Source organism: Oryx dammah, unplaced genomic scaffold (assembly GCF_014754425.2).
Source record: "Oryx dammah isolate SB20612 unplaced genomic scaffold, SCBI_Odam_1.1 HiC_scaffold_2, whole genome shotgun sequence".
NCBI lineage: Eukaryota > Metazoa > Chordata > Mammalia > Artiodactyla > Bovidae > Oryx > Oryx dammah.
The window spans coordinates 68,980,597-68,994,066 of NW_024070186.1; the positions used below are offsets into that span (position 1 = coordinate 68,980,597).

Below are 13,470 nucleotides of genomic sequence, written 5' to 3' on the forward strand. Positions count from 1 at the left end.
AATGAAGCAGGGCAAAGACTAATAGAGTTTTGCCAAGAGAACGCACTGGTCATAGCAAACACCCTCTTCCAACAACACAAGAGAAGACTCTACACATGGACATCATAAGATGGTCAACATCAAAATCAGATTGATTATGTTCTTTCCAGCCAAAGATGGAGAAGCTCTATACAGTCAAAAAAACAAGACCAGGAGCTGACTGTGGCTCAGATCATGAACTCCTTATGGCCAAATTCAGACTGAAATTGAAGAAAGTGGGGAAAACCACTAGCATATTCAGGTATGACCTAAATCAAATCCCTTATGATTATACAGTGGAAGCAAGAAATAGATTTAAGGGCCTAGATCTGATAGAGTGCCTGATGAACTATGGATGGAGGTTCATGACATTGTACAGGAGACAGGGATCAAGACCATCCCCATGGAAAAGAAATGCAAAAAAGCAAAATGGCTGTCTGGGGAGGCCTTACAAATAGCTGTGAAAAGGAGAAGCAAAAAGGAAAGGGGAAAAAGAAAGATATAGGCATCTGAATGCAGAGTTCCAAAGAATAACAAGGAGAGATAAAAAGCCTCCCTTAGCGATCAATGCAAAGAAATAGAGGAAAACAACAGAATGGGAAAGACTAGAGATCTCTTCAAGAAAATGAGAGATACCAAGGGAACATTTCATGCAAAGATGGGCACAATAAAGGCAGAAATTGTATGGACCTAACAGAAGCAGAAGATATTAAGAAGAGGTGGCAAGAATACACAGAAGAACTGTACAAAAAAGATCTTCACGACCCAGATAATCACGATGGTGTGATCACTCACCTAGAGCTAGACATCCTGAAGTGAGAAGTCAAGTGGGCCTTAGGAAGCATCACCATGAACAAAGCTAGTGGAGGTGATGGAATTCCAGTAGAGCTATTTCAAATCCTGAAAGAGGATGCTGTGAAATTGCTGCACTCAATATGCCAGCAAATTGGGAAAACTCAGCAGTGGCCACAGGACTGGAAAAGGTCAGTTTTCATTCCAATCCCTAAGAAAGGCAATGCCAAAGAATGCTCAAACTACCACACAATTGCACTCATCTCACACGCTAGTAAAGTAATGCTCAAAATTCTCCAAACCAGGCTTCAGCAGTAGGTGAATCGTGAACTTCCAGTTGTTCAAGCTGGTTTTAGAAAAGGCAGAGGAACCAGAGATCAAATTGCCAACATCTGCTGCATCATCGAAACAGCAAGAGAGTTCCAGGGAAACATCTATTTCTGCTTTATTGACTATGCCAAAGCCTCTGACTGTGTGGATCACAATAAACTGTGGAAAATTCTGAAAGAGATAGGAATACCAGACCACCTGACCTGCCTCTTGAGAAACCTATATGCAGGTCAGGAAGCAACAGCTAGAACTGGACATGGAACAACAGACTGGTTCCAAATAGGAAAAGGAGTACGTCGAGGCTGTATATTGTCACCCTGCTTATTTAAATTCTATGCAGAGTACATCATGATAAACACTGGGCTGGAGGAAGCACAAGCTGGAATCAAGATTGCTGGGAGACATATCAATAACCTCAGATATGCAGATGACATCACCCTTATGGCAGAAAGTGAAGAGGAACTAAAGAGCCTCTTGATGAAAGTGAAAGAACTGAGTGAAAAAGTTGGCTTAAAGCTCAACATTCTTAGAAAACTAAGATCATGGCATCTGGTCCCATCACTTCATGGCAAATAGATGGGGAAACAGTGTCAGACTTTATTTTGGGGGGCTCAAAAATCACTGCAGATGGTGATTGCAGCCATGAAATTAAAAGATGCTTACTCCTTAGAAGGAAAGTTATGACCAACCTAGATAGCATATTGAAAAGCAGAGACATTACTTTGCCAACAAAAGTCTGTCTAGTCAAGGCTATCGTTTTTCCAGTGGTCCTGTATGGATGTGAGAGTTGGAGTATAAAGAAAGCTGAGTGCTAGAGAATTGATGCTTTTGAACTGTGGTGTTGGAGAAGACTCTTGAGAGTCCCTTGGACTGCAAGGAGATCCAACCAGTCCATCCTAAAGGAGATCAGTCCTGGGTGTTCATTGGAAGGACTGATGCTGAGGCTGAAACTCCAATACTTTGGCCACCTCATGTGATGAGTTGACTCACTGGAAAAGACTCTGATGCTGGGAGGGATTGGGGGCAGGAGGAGAAGGGGACGACAGAGGATGAGATGGCTGGATGGCATCACCAATTCGATGGACATGAGTTTGAGTGAACTCCAGGAGTTGGTGATGGACAGGGAGGCCTGGCGTGCTGTGATTCACGGGGTCACAAAGAGTTGGACTGAGCGACTGAACTGAACTGAACTGAACTGAACTGAGACCAAGTCCTTCTACAAAGTATCACATGTGCCTAACTAACTCCATCTGTATGTCAAATTCAACAACTGTTGTTGCTGTTCAGTGGCTCAGTCATGTCCAGCTCTTTGTGACCCCACGGACTGCAGCACACCAGCCTTCCCTGTCCTTTACTATTTTCTGGAATTTGCTCAAATTCATGTCCATTGAATTGCTGATGCCATCCAACCATCTTGTCCTCTGTTGTGCCCTTCTCCTCCTGCCCTCAATTTAGATCAGCATCAGTTTTCCAATGAGTAGGCTCTTCACATCACGTGGCCAAAGTATTGGAGCTTCAGCTTCAGCATCAGTCCTTCCAATAATCAGGGTTGATTTCCTCTAGGTTTTAACAATATCAAAACCCAATTCATTCTCTGTTGCCAGCACACTTGCTCCCCTTTCTGCATTCTCTATGCCAGTTAATCTACCATTTAATCAGCCACACAAGGCAGACACTGGAAACTCATTCTATATTATTTCCACTTTTTCATCTCCAAACATCCTATCACCATGTTCTGACAAATTTACCTCTTAAATACTCCTTGAATTTGTCCACTTCCTCTGTCCTTAACACTGCCGCTTTGTTTCAAAGTCTTTATCATCTACCACCTAGAATAATACAGCTTCTAACTGTTTTCTCTACCTCCTGGGAAGCAACCCTTATTTCATACTGTTGTTGCTAAAGTTACCATTAAAATGCAAATCTGATGTTTATGCTACTGCTTATCAATGGCTTCCTCCTGGCTACAGAATAATGTCTAAGCCCCTTATCAAGACAAACAAAACCCTCCTGGACCTGGTCCCTGTCCATTTATCCAGTCTAAAAACACATCCAACTTCAAATTTTACACTTTATCCCAGAAATACCAAATCTGTTGTTTCTCTTCTCCTTTGTATATGTATTTCTTCTGGCCAACAAACATCCCCATCTTTGTAACATGGCTGATTCCTACTAATCTTCCAAGAAGCCCTGTCTGCCCTGCACTCCCCAGCTCAGATAACATTTGTCTAACCCAGACAGTTTCTCACGGCTGGGGGCTTTCTTTTATTCTACTTTGTATGTCCCAGTGAGTAGCACACACACAGGCACATAATATGCATTCTGTAAATAATTCTTCTCTCTTAAAAATAAAATGTTATAACTATATGATATTTTTTATAAGCCTTATAGTAACCACAAAGGAAAAACCTGTAGTAGATACACAGACAATCATAATAAAGGAGTCAAAGCCTACTGTCACAGTTATCAAATCACAATAGAAGACAGCAAGAGAGCACTCAAGGAACAAAGGATCTAAGAAAGTCAGAAAACAGTTAACAAAATGGAAATAGGAAGTCCCCATCTATCAAGAACTACTTTCAACATAATGGATTAAATTCTCCAATCAAAAGACATGGAATGGGAGTTCCCTGGTGACCTAATGGTTAGGATTCCAGGCTTTCACTGCTATGGTTTGGGTTTGATCCCTGTTCAAGAAACTGAGATTCTAAAGCCACAGTCCCACCCCTCCCCTCAAAAAGGACATGGACGGGATGAATGGATAAAAGAAACCCAGTGATGTGCTGCACAAAGAGTTTCAGTTTAGCCTTAAGGACACATAAAGACTGAAAGTGAAGACATGGAAAAAGATATTCTAAACAAACAGCAATCTAAAAAAAAAAAGCAGAGACAAATTCTAGAAAAAATAGATTCTAAGCTGCTGCTGCTGCTGCTGCTAAGTCACTTCAGTCGTGTCTGAGTCTGTGAGACCCCACAGACGGCAGCCCACCAGGCTCCCCCTTCCCTGGGATTCTCTAGGCAAGAACACTGGAGTGGGTTGCCATTTCCTTCTCCAATGCATGAAAGTGAAAAGTGAAAGTGAAGTCACTGAGTCGTGTCCAACTCTCAGCGACCCCATGGACTGCAGCCTACCAGGCTCCTCCGTCCATGGGATTTTCTAGGCAAGAGTATTGGAGTGGGGTGCCATTGCCTTCTCCAAGATTCTAAGCTAAAAACAGTCAAAAGAGACAAAACAGTTATTATATAAAGACAAAAGGGTCAATTCATCAGGAAGACACAGCAATATTAAATATTTATGTACCGAATATCAATGCACCTAAATATATAAAGCAAGCACTAACTGAACTAAAAAAAGAAACAGCAATACAGTAATAGCTGGGGAATTTCTCTTTAAAGAATTCAGCAAAAATTTTTTATTGATGTATAGGTGATTTATAATATTAGATTCAGGGTACGGAAAAATGATTCAATTATATTGTTGTAGATTTTTTCCATTATAGGTTATAAGATATTGAATATGGTTGCCTGTGCATATAGGTTATAAGATATTGAATACCGTTCCCTGAAAATCCTTATTGCCTCTCTATTTAAGCATAGTAGTTTATATCTGTTAATCCCATACTCCTAATTTACCCCTCCCCCTGTCCCTTTGCCCCTTAGTAACTGTAAGTTTGTTTTCTATGTCTGTGAATCTGTTTCTGTTTTGTATGTTGACTCCTTTGTATTATTTTTTAGACTCTACATTTAACTGATATCATATTTGCCTTGGTCTGATTTCACTAAGTATAATAATCTCAAGGTCCATCCATGTTGCTGCAAATGGCATTGTTTCATTTTTATGGCTGAGTAATATTCCAGTGTGTGTGTGTGTGTGTGTGTGTGTGTGTGTGTGTGTGTGTGTATATATATATATATATTTGTTGCTATTCAGTTGCTCAGTTGTGTCTGACTCTCTGTGACCCCATGGATTACAGCATTCCAGGCTTCCCTGTCCTTCACCATCTTCTGGAGCTTGCTCAAACTCTTGTCCATTGAGTTAGTGATGTCATCTAACTATCTCATCCTCTATCATCCCCTTCTCCTGTCTTCACTCTTTCCCAGCATCAGGGTCTTTTCTAATGACTCAGCTCTTCTGATCAGATGGCCAAAGTACTGGAGCTTCAGCTTCAGCATCAGTCCCAATGAGTATTCAGGGTTGATTTCCTTTAGGATGGACTGTTTTGATCTCCTTGCAGTCCAAGGGACTCTCAAGAGTCTTCTCCAGAACCACAGTTCAAAAGCATCGGTTCTTCGGTGCTCAACCTTCCTTATGGTCCCACTCTCACATCCATACATGACTACTGGAAAAACCATAGTTTTGACTATATGGACTTCTGTCAGCAAAGTGATGTCTCTTTTGTATATCTAGATATACATATAGATAGATATCACTTCTTAATTCACTCATCGTGGATAGACATTTAAGACATTGTTTCTATGTTTTGGCTATTGTAAATAGTACTGCTATGAACATAGGGTGCATGTATAATTTTGAGTTATAGTTTTGTCCAGGCACATTCCTAAGAGTGGGATAGCTGGATCATATGGTCATTCTATTTTTAGTTTTCTGAGGAACCATACTGTTTGGAAAGCAGTTTTTAAGTTGGGCACATTTCTGTCTCAAGTCAGGGTTTTGTTCATAAGGAAGAAGGTTAGATATATGTATACAGGGAACTGAAAATCTCAGTCTCAATGATTTTAATTTTAACCTCTAATTTTCAGAGGCCCTTACAGAAATAAAAATTAATTAGCCAAAGAAACAAGAAATGTTAATAGTGATAAGCTTAGAAAATGTGACTGAATTACTTGTTGTTGTTTAGTTGCTAAGTCGTGTCCGACCCTCACAACCCCATGGTCTATAGCCCTCCAGACTCCCTGTCCATGGGATTTCCCAGGCAAGAATACTGGAGTGGATTGCCATTTCCTCCTCCACTGAATTACTTAGTTGTACTCAATAATGTTTTGTTTTTCCTTGAAAAATGAGACCTCTCAATCAGTTTAATATTACAGAGCCAGATAAATTAACAAAAGCTCACAAGTTTCTCCCTCCCACCCCATAAGCCTGGCTGTTTTGTTTTGTGAGTCTCCCTTCTTTTTGTAAGCTAGCAAAGACTAAGAGATGCAAAATTCCTTAAAGTGCAAATTTTAGGGATTATATTTGTAACAAAATTTACAATATTTGAAAATTTTAAAAAATGTAAGTTCATCTTCCATAATCAACAAAAGTAAAAAAGTAGGAAGTGGGTTTTTCCAGGTTAATTGTACCTAAAGAAACATGACAAGTAGGCTTGACTATAGACCTTGCTTTGATCTTGTTTTTCAACAAATTGAAAAAAAGGACATGAGTGAGACAGAAATTTGTGTCTTTGATGACATTAAGGAATAACTGTTCTTTTTGTTAGGTGTGAAAATGAAATGTGTTTACATAAGAAGATGTTCATATTTTATAGAGAATTGTGTAGGAGTAAAATATCTGGGATTTCCTCAAAAAGCTTGAAAAAGGAAAAAAAAAAAAAAAGGAGGGGGAGAAGGCAGGACAACCAAAGGAAAAAAGAAAAGACAAAGACAAGTAGTGTATGGTTTGGTACTTATTGAAAATGGGATGATGAGTATATGAGGGTACATTTATTCTTCTCTCTATTCTTACATACATTTGGAAAATCTATAAAAGTCAAGAAAAATATCCAAAAGACATCAGATTAAAAATGGAAACAATAAATTTAAGTGAGATTACTCTCCAAGTAAACTACCCTTTGAATATGCCAAACCTCATCATTTTTATGAGTAAATCAATGATACACAATCCATAAAAATTCTCAAAGGGATTTTACATCTGTGAAGCACAGAAAAATCATGACCTACGTTCCTTTTGATGTTCCTCCTTAAATCATTTTTCTTTTCTTAATGGCTTCAAAGTACCTGAAAATCTTGTAGCTTTAAGAGTAACTGAGCTAAGCTTGTTTTGATGTTACCCTTCCCCTTAAGACTTCACATCAGTTTTTCTATTTCAAAACAGATTTAACATTTCAAAACATATTTGAGGGGGAAATTGAATATGAGAGGAATAGTAAGTAATCTTTACTATTAAACATACTTTGAACACACAAAATGGACTAAACCTTGTACAAATATTTATACTGCGTAAGTATTTCATGCATCCTTTCCTTTTGTGCTTCATTCCTACAGTAAATATTAGGTGATCATTCTGTCAGCACTGCGCTAGGCAAGCTTTAGGGATTAGCAGTCAATGAGACAGATATTTCTTACCTTCACTAAGCATACAGTCTACTGAGGAAGACCCCAGAGAATTCCTAACCACTTCTGCTAGGAGGCGGTGTTTTACTGTGATTAGCGACCATTATAAATAATCATATCTTTTGATTTTTTCACTCCCATTGCCAACAGGAAAAGCAATGCTAGTCAGTTTAGACTAATCGAAGTTCGAAACAGGTAAACTCTGGATATTCCTCATCATCAAAAGTGATGCTGTGTAGGGCTCTATGGGGCTCCTGGGAACAGAGCCTTTCTGTGCCCCCGTCCCCACTTCTTTGATCATAGGAAACAGATTTCATTTAGCCTTCATGACCTTCTTTGGGTTCCAATGGGCAGACTCAAGTAGTTATTAATTAAGGAAGGGAGGAGATACAAGACCAGGAGAAACATTCAAGAGCAGCCTTGGGGCAAGAGCCTGTTTCCCCAAAATGGATACACACAACAATGTGTTCGAGTTGTTTTGCACATACTGAAACCCTCTCTAGGTGGAGGAAGTTAATGATTATGACGGTATGCTACCTACAAACATGTAGACACCAGATGAATTGGACCTGAAGGTTGACAATGCTGATTCCTACTTACCTCACTAGAACCCATCAGAAGAATGTCCATAAACTGATCACACCCTCTTGGAAAATATAAACCATCTCACTATCTTCCCCAAGGGAAGGACACATGATTTTGAGGGTGTCTCCCTTTGCCTGGCAAACCAATAAAATGATCCTTTTCTACTTCACCCAAAACTCTGTCCCAAGATTTGATTCAGCATTGGAGTACAAAGAAGCTGAGCTTTTGGCATCAGAAGCAGCTCCCATAGTCACCATTTAGAATTTGGTACCACTTGGTATAAGACATGAGAAGAGCTACATGAAAATACTCCAAGAAAATTACAGCTCTAACAGATTTATATAGATTTTTCAGTGTGGCCTGATAAGATTGCTACACACTTGGTGCACTTGGCAGTCCCACAGATCTCTTTTGCTTCAACAGTGTTTGAATGGAATAGACGGAGAGGGGCCTCTTGTTCCAGCCTCTGACCACCCTCGGACCTTTTTTTCCAGTGGCAACCTCTGGAATCGGCCACTCAGCTATCCTTGGTCACCAGGACCAGCCAACACCATTTTTTGAGCTTAATTCCTCATCACCAATCAACCATGAGCTCCCAGATTCACCAGAATTATTCTACCAAGATGGAAGCCACCATCAACCGTCTGGTCAACCTACATCTGGCCTTCTACACCCCATCTCTGTCTAGGCTTCTATTGTCTTCTACACCCCATCTCTGTCTGGGCTTCTATTGACATTTTGACTGCAAGGATGTGGCTCTGGAGGATATGGGCCACTTTTTCCATGAATTGGACAAGAGAAGCACAAGGACATCAAGCATCTCTTGAAAAGGCAAAACCAGCACAACAGCCACACCCCCTTCCAGAATGTGCAAAAGCCATCTCAAGAAGAGTAGGGTAAAACCCAGGACACTATGGAAGCCACCACTCTCAAGAAGAACCTGAACTACTGTTTCAGATCTGCATGCCCTGGGCTCTGCCCCTGCAGGCTCCCACCTTTGTGACTTCCTAGAGAGCTACTTCCTGGAAAAGCAGGCGAAACTCATCAAGAAGATGGGTGATCACCTGACCAACCTTCACAGTTTTGGCTGGACCCCAGGCTGGGTTGGGCAAGTATTTCCTGGAAAGGTTCACCCTCAAGCACAACTGGGCTTCCCAGGTGGGGCTAGTGGTAAAGAACCTGACTGCCGATGCAGGAGATATGAGACTCGGGTTCAATCCCTGGGTTGGGAAGGTCCCCTGAAGGAGGGCATGGCAACCCACTCCAGTATTCTTGCCTGGAGAATTCCATGGACAGAGGAGCCCGGCGGGCTACAGTCTATGAGGTCACAAAGAGTCGGACACAACTGAAATGACTTAGCACGCAAGCACAGCTAGAAGCCTCCAAGCCCAAAAGCCTTTGAGGAGCCCCTCTGGTGTTAGGACTTCTGCCTGAAGTCCCCCTCTGCCGCCACTAGGCAGCTTTGTAACCACCTGGATCCCTCTCCCAAGCCTTGGACCTAATGGAATGGGTGTATAAATTTAGCCCTTGCCTTAGTCAGTGACAAAAAATGATTCTTCTATAAGAAATTATCCCCAAAACTTATCAACTTAACACAACAAAGGTGTGTTTCTTGCTCTCGTTACATCTGCTATGTGTCCTGATAGCTCTCCAGACAGAGGAAGAGAGGGCTAAAGAAGCAAGCATCAGAAGTGAACTGCCTCCGTGTAGGACTAACACAGCACGTCTACTGACATTTCAATGACCAAAGCAAGTTATATGGCTCTACCCAACTTCAGTGGTATGAGAGGTGAAATATATGCCTTAGTGTAGAGAGCACCAGAAACTGGGAGATTGTTGACATTAGTAATGCCCACCATAGACCTAAACAATCATTGAGATTTCTTCCCAGGGATATCAAATATATTTTCTTACTGGGGAAATGCTTTTTTCATCCTTTATTAATCTCAATTTCCCTTGACATGGCTTAGCCTCTTCACAGGAGAGTCATCACATTCCAGTGCTGTTTAATTACCTATCTCCTCTAATGTAAAGACTAGCAAGGTAATGACCATGTCCATCTTGCTCATACTATATCCCCAGTACCTAGCACAGTGCTGGACATAAGGTAGATAAAGAGTGAATAATTTTATTGAGGCTTTATGCAAGACACTGTGCTAAGCAGGGAAATGGAACAGACCTGAATATAACAAAACCAGAATTCAAAGCCTGTGGAGAGATGATATGATAAACAGGGGTGAAGGCAAATTTTGTCAGGACAGAAGTTTATGCAAATTGGGGGGACTAATTTAAGAAAAAGAACAAAATTATAAATGCGAAATTAAGTACCTTATCCTAGAAGAAGTTCATGCAGTGGCAGAGACTTGAAGCTTAAAGCTTCATCATTTCCACAATAAATACATCTTTGATGGTAAGAGGACTAAGGCACCAAATATTATAAAATCTCAGAAGAGTGATCAGAGATCTCTGCTAGGAAAAATCAAAGATTTCATAGGAAAGAGATAAAGTGTGAGCTTGATCTTATAGACAGAAACAAAGGAAAGGAATTGCAGGTGGAAGAAACACAGAAGAAACATAAAAGAGCAAAGAGTTAGACCTATCTAGTTCAGTCGCTCAGTCATGTCCGACTCTTTGTGACCCCATGGACACAGGCTCCCCTGTCCAGCACCAACTCCCAGAGCTTGCTCAAACTTGCTCAAACCCATCATCCAATTGGTGATGCCATCCAACCATCTAATCCTCTATGGTCCCCTTCTCCTCCTGCCTTCGATCTTTCCCAGCATCTGGGTCTTTTCAAATAAATCAGTTCTTCGCATCAGGTGGCCAAAGTATTAGAGCTTCAGCATCAGTGTCTGAAGTATTAGAGCTTCAGCATCAGTGTCTGTCTATGGAATAGTGAAAAGTACTGTACTGTTTAACTAATGAGAGGTTGGGTGGGGAAATCCTTAAAGGCTAGTGGTTCTCAGAGTGTGATCCTGCACCAGCAGCATCACCTGAGAACTTGCTAGAAACTCGATTGATGCTTTTGAAATGTGGTGTTGGAGAAGACTCTTGAGAGTCCCTTGGACTGCAAGGAGATCAAATCAGTCAATCCTAAAGGAAAACAACCCTGAATATTCATTAGAAGGACTGATGCTGAAGTTGAAGCTCCAGTACTTCAGCCACCTGATGCAAAGAGCCGACTCATTAGAAAAGACCCTGATGCTGGGAAAGATTGAAGGGAGGAGGAGGAGGAGACAACAGAGGATGAGATGGTTGGATGGCATCACTGACTCAATGGACATGAGTTTGAGCAAGCTCTGGGAGATGGTGAAGGACAGGGAAGCCTGGCGTCCATGAGGTCACAAAGAGTCAGACACAACTGAGCAACTGAACAACAGGCTCCATCTCAGACTTACCCAGTTAGACCCTCCCGGGCTAGAGCACAGGCCTCTATAACAATCGCCTCCTAGTGACGCCGATGCAGTTAAAATTAGAATGCCTTAGGAAGTTACTTGAGTATCAGATGACGTTATTCTCAGAAATCTTTTTCAGGCTGTTATACAAAATGGAGAGAAATAAGAAAAAAGAAATATAACAGCGAAAAAGTTTTCCTCATCTCACATCACATCTCACAAAATAAATTACAGATCAATTAAAAAGTTAAAGTAAAAAATGCAACCAGATCTTGTGTAGGAGAAAAGGTTATTTCAGTGTAAGGCAACAACAGAACTTGGAAAAGATTAATAGACTTGATTTCACAATTTTAAATGTCTGTGCCATTAAAGAAATTAAAAAGTAAAAACAAACCAGGAAGAAACACATGGAACATATATCTCAGATAAAACATTTAAAACCTTAATTTTTTTTTTAAAAGACAAACTTAGAAAAATGGGCAAAGGACATAACTGATCATTCACAAAAGAAATACAAATGGCCAAGAATCATATGAGAAAATATTCAAGTTTACAAAAAATAAAGTGCTCAGGTTTTTGGCAAACTATGCTCAGAGCGTGAGACTCCTTGTCAGTAATTTATTTAACAGGGGCTCGCTGTAGGAATTGTCATTATTCACAAGGCAATAGAAAACAGGTTCATATCTCTTAAGTCAATAAAGAAACATACTCCAAATCAAAGATAGATTCATCACACTACTGTCCCAGGCAGAGAAGAGGTGAAAGAAATAAAGTCCAAATTTAGTTGTGGTGTACCTTTTCTATGAGCTTGTTCTCAGAAGAGTCGGTTTAGCCAACAGTGAGCTGATGTCCAGCTGCTGCCAGCGCGAAAGGCTCTAGAGGCCAGAGCACGACGCTAGTGGAACCAAGGCGCTGGCGGGCAAAACCACCTCCTCTTTCCCAGGACGGCCACCTGGTTTTCATCACTGCAGGCAAAGAGGAGCGTTAAAGGTGATTCCATACCACCCCCTTGTGGCCTCCACCATATCTGGTCAAGAAACAACCCTCCGGGAGAAGGGGGAATGAAACACCCTGTTGTTTACAAATTCCAGAAACCTGTGTCAATTCCCTATTCCGTGCCATAACTATACTAGGATTAAAAGGTGCCTCTAAACCTCTTCGTACTTTATTCAGGCCATGTCAGCATTCGTAAGTATTCATTTGGGCTGAGCACACACATAAACGTTATGAGATTGTAAAAATTGAGCCTCACACACTAGCGTCTATTTCAAATATGATTTTATCGCCTGGGAGTTAGCTGATGTGGCCAGAGTAAGGTCTATGATTATTATTATCTGGTGATTGATTGGTTAGTATGTGATAACCAAGAAAAGCACACACACGATGAAAGAAAAAAACACGCATTGCAGTCCTACTAGTGACCTTGGGCACATAATCCAGAAGGGAGGCATCATCCACTTAACAATCATTAATGAATAAAGCCTAGTCTCTACACCCTCACAAGCTCACTTTACTAATTTGTAAATTTGGACTAACTACCTTAACTCTTTGTCAAAAAGATTAAACGTGTGATCACACCCCGTTCCCAAGTTTATTTATGCTCACTTAATCTTCTCTACATCTGCTCCTAGAAACTCAAGGTCAGAAAAAGTGAAATCATCTAATCCAATCCGCCATAATTTCACATTCATTCCACCAACATTTTTTGAGGCAGGGAATTCGGATAAAGACTGACCCGCGATCTTTTATATTTCCCCTTCTGCACTGCGGACGGCTGCCCTTTTCGTCCCCAACAGGCGGCATTCCACTCTGTGGGGTTTGAAATGCCACATGCTTTGCCTAACCCGACCAAGACCATTCTCGCCTGTCCCCATGGAGGAACTTGGTGGGAAAAGGGTCTCTGGCGCGCGTTGCCGCTCCCACTTCCTCTGGGCGGGAGGGAGAGAGGGGCGGCGGTGGTGGAGGGAGTTCCCTCCTCGCTAGGAGCAATTCTAGAGGGTGGAATCACCCGCTCTTTCCGGGACGCGCGGTACCCCTCCCGGAAGGCACCCGCGAA

At 41.3% G+C, this 13,470-nt stretch overlaps 1 long non-coding RNA gene across 1 annotated transcript; it reads right to left on the reverse strand.

Annotated features, from left to right (window-relative positions):
* Positions 1-11,525: 11,525 nt before the first annotated feature.
* LOC120871446 lies at positions 11,526-13,461 on the reverse strand. The gene is made up of 2 exons (XR_005723017.1): positions 13,150-13,461; positions 11,526-12,379 (listed from the first exon to the last, which is right to left on the reverse strand). It is a non-coding gene; the product is annotated as an uncharacterized LOC120871446 (long non-coding RNA).
* Between the last annotated feature and the right edge of the window lie 9 nt (positions 13,462-13,470).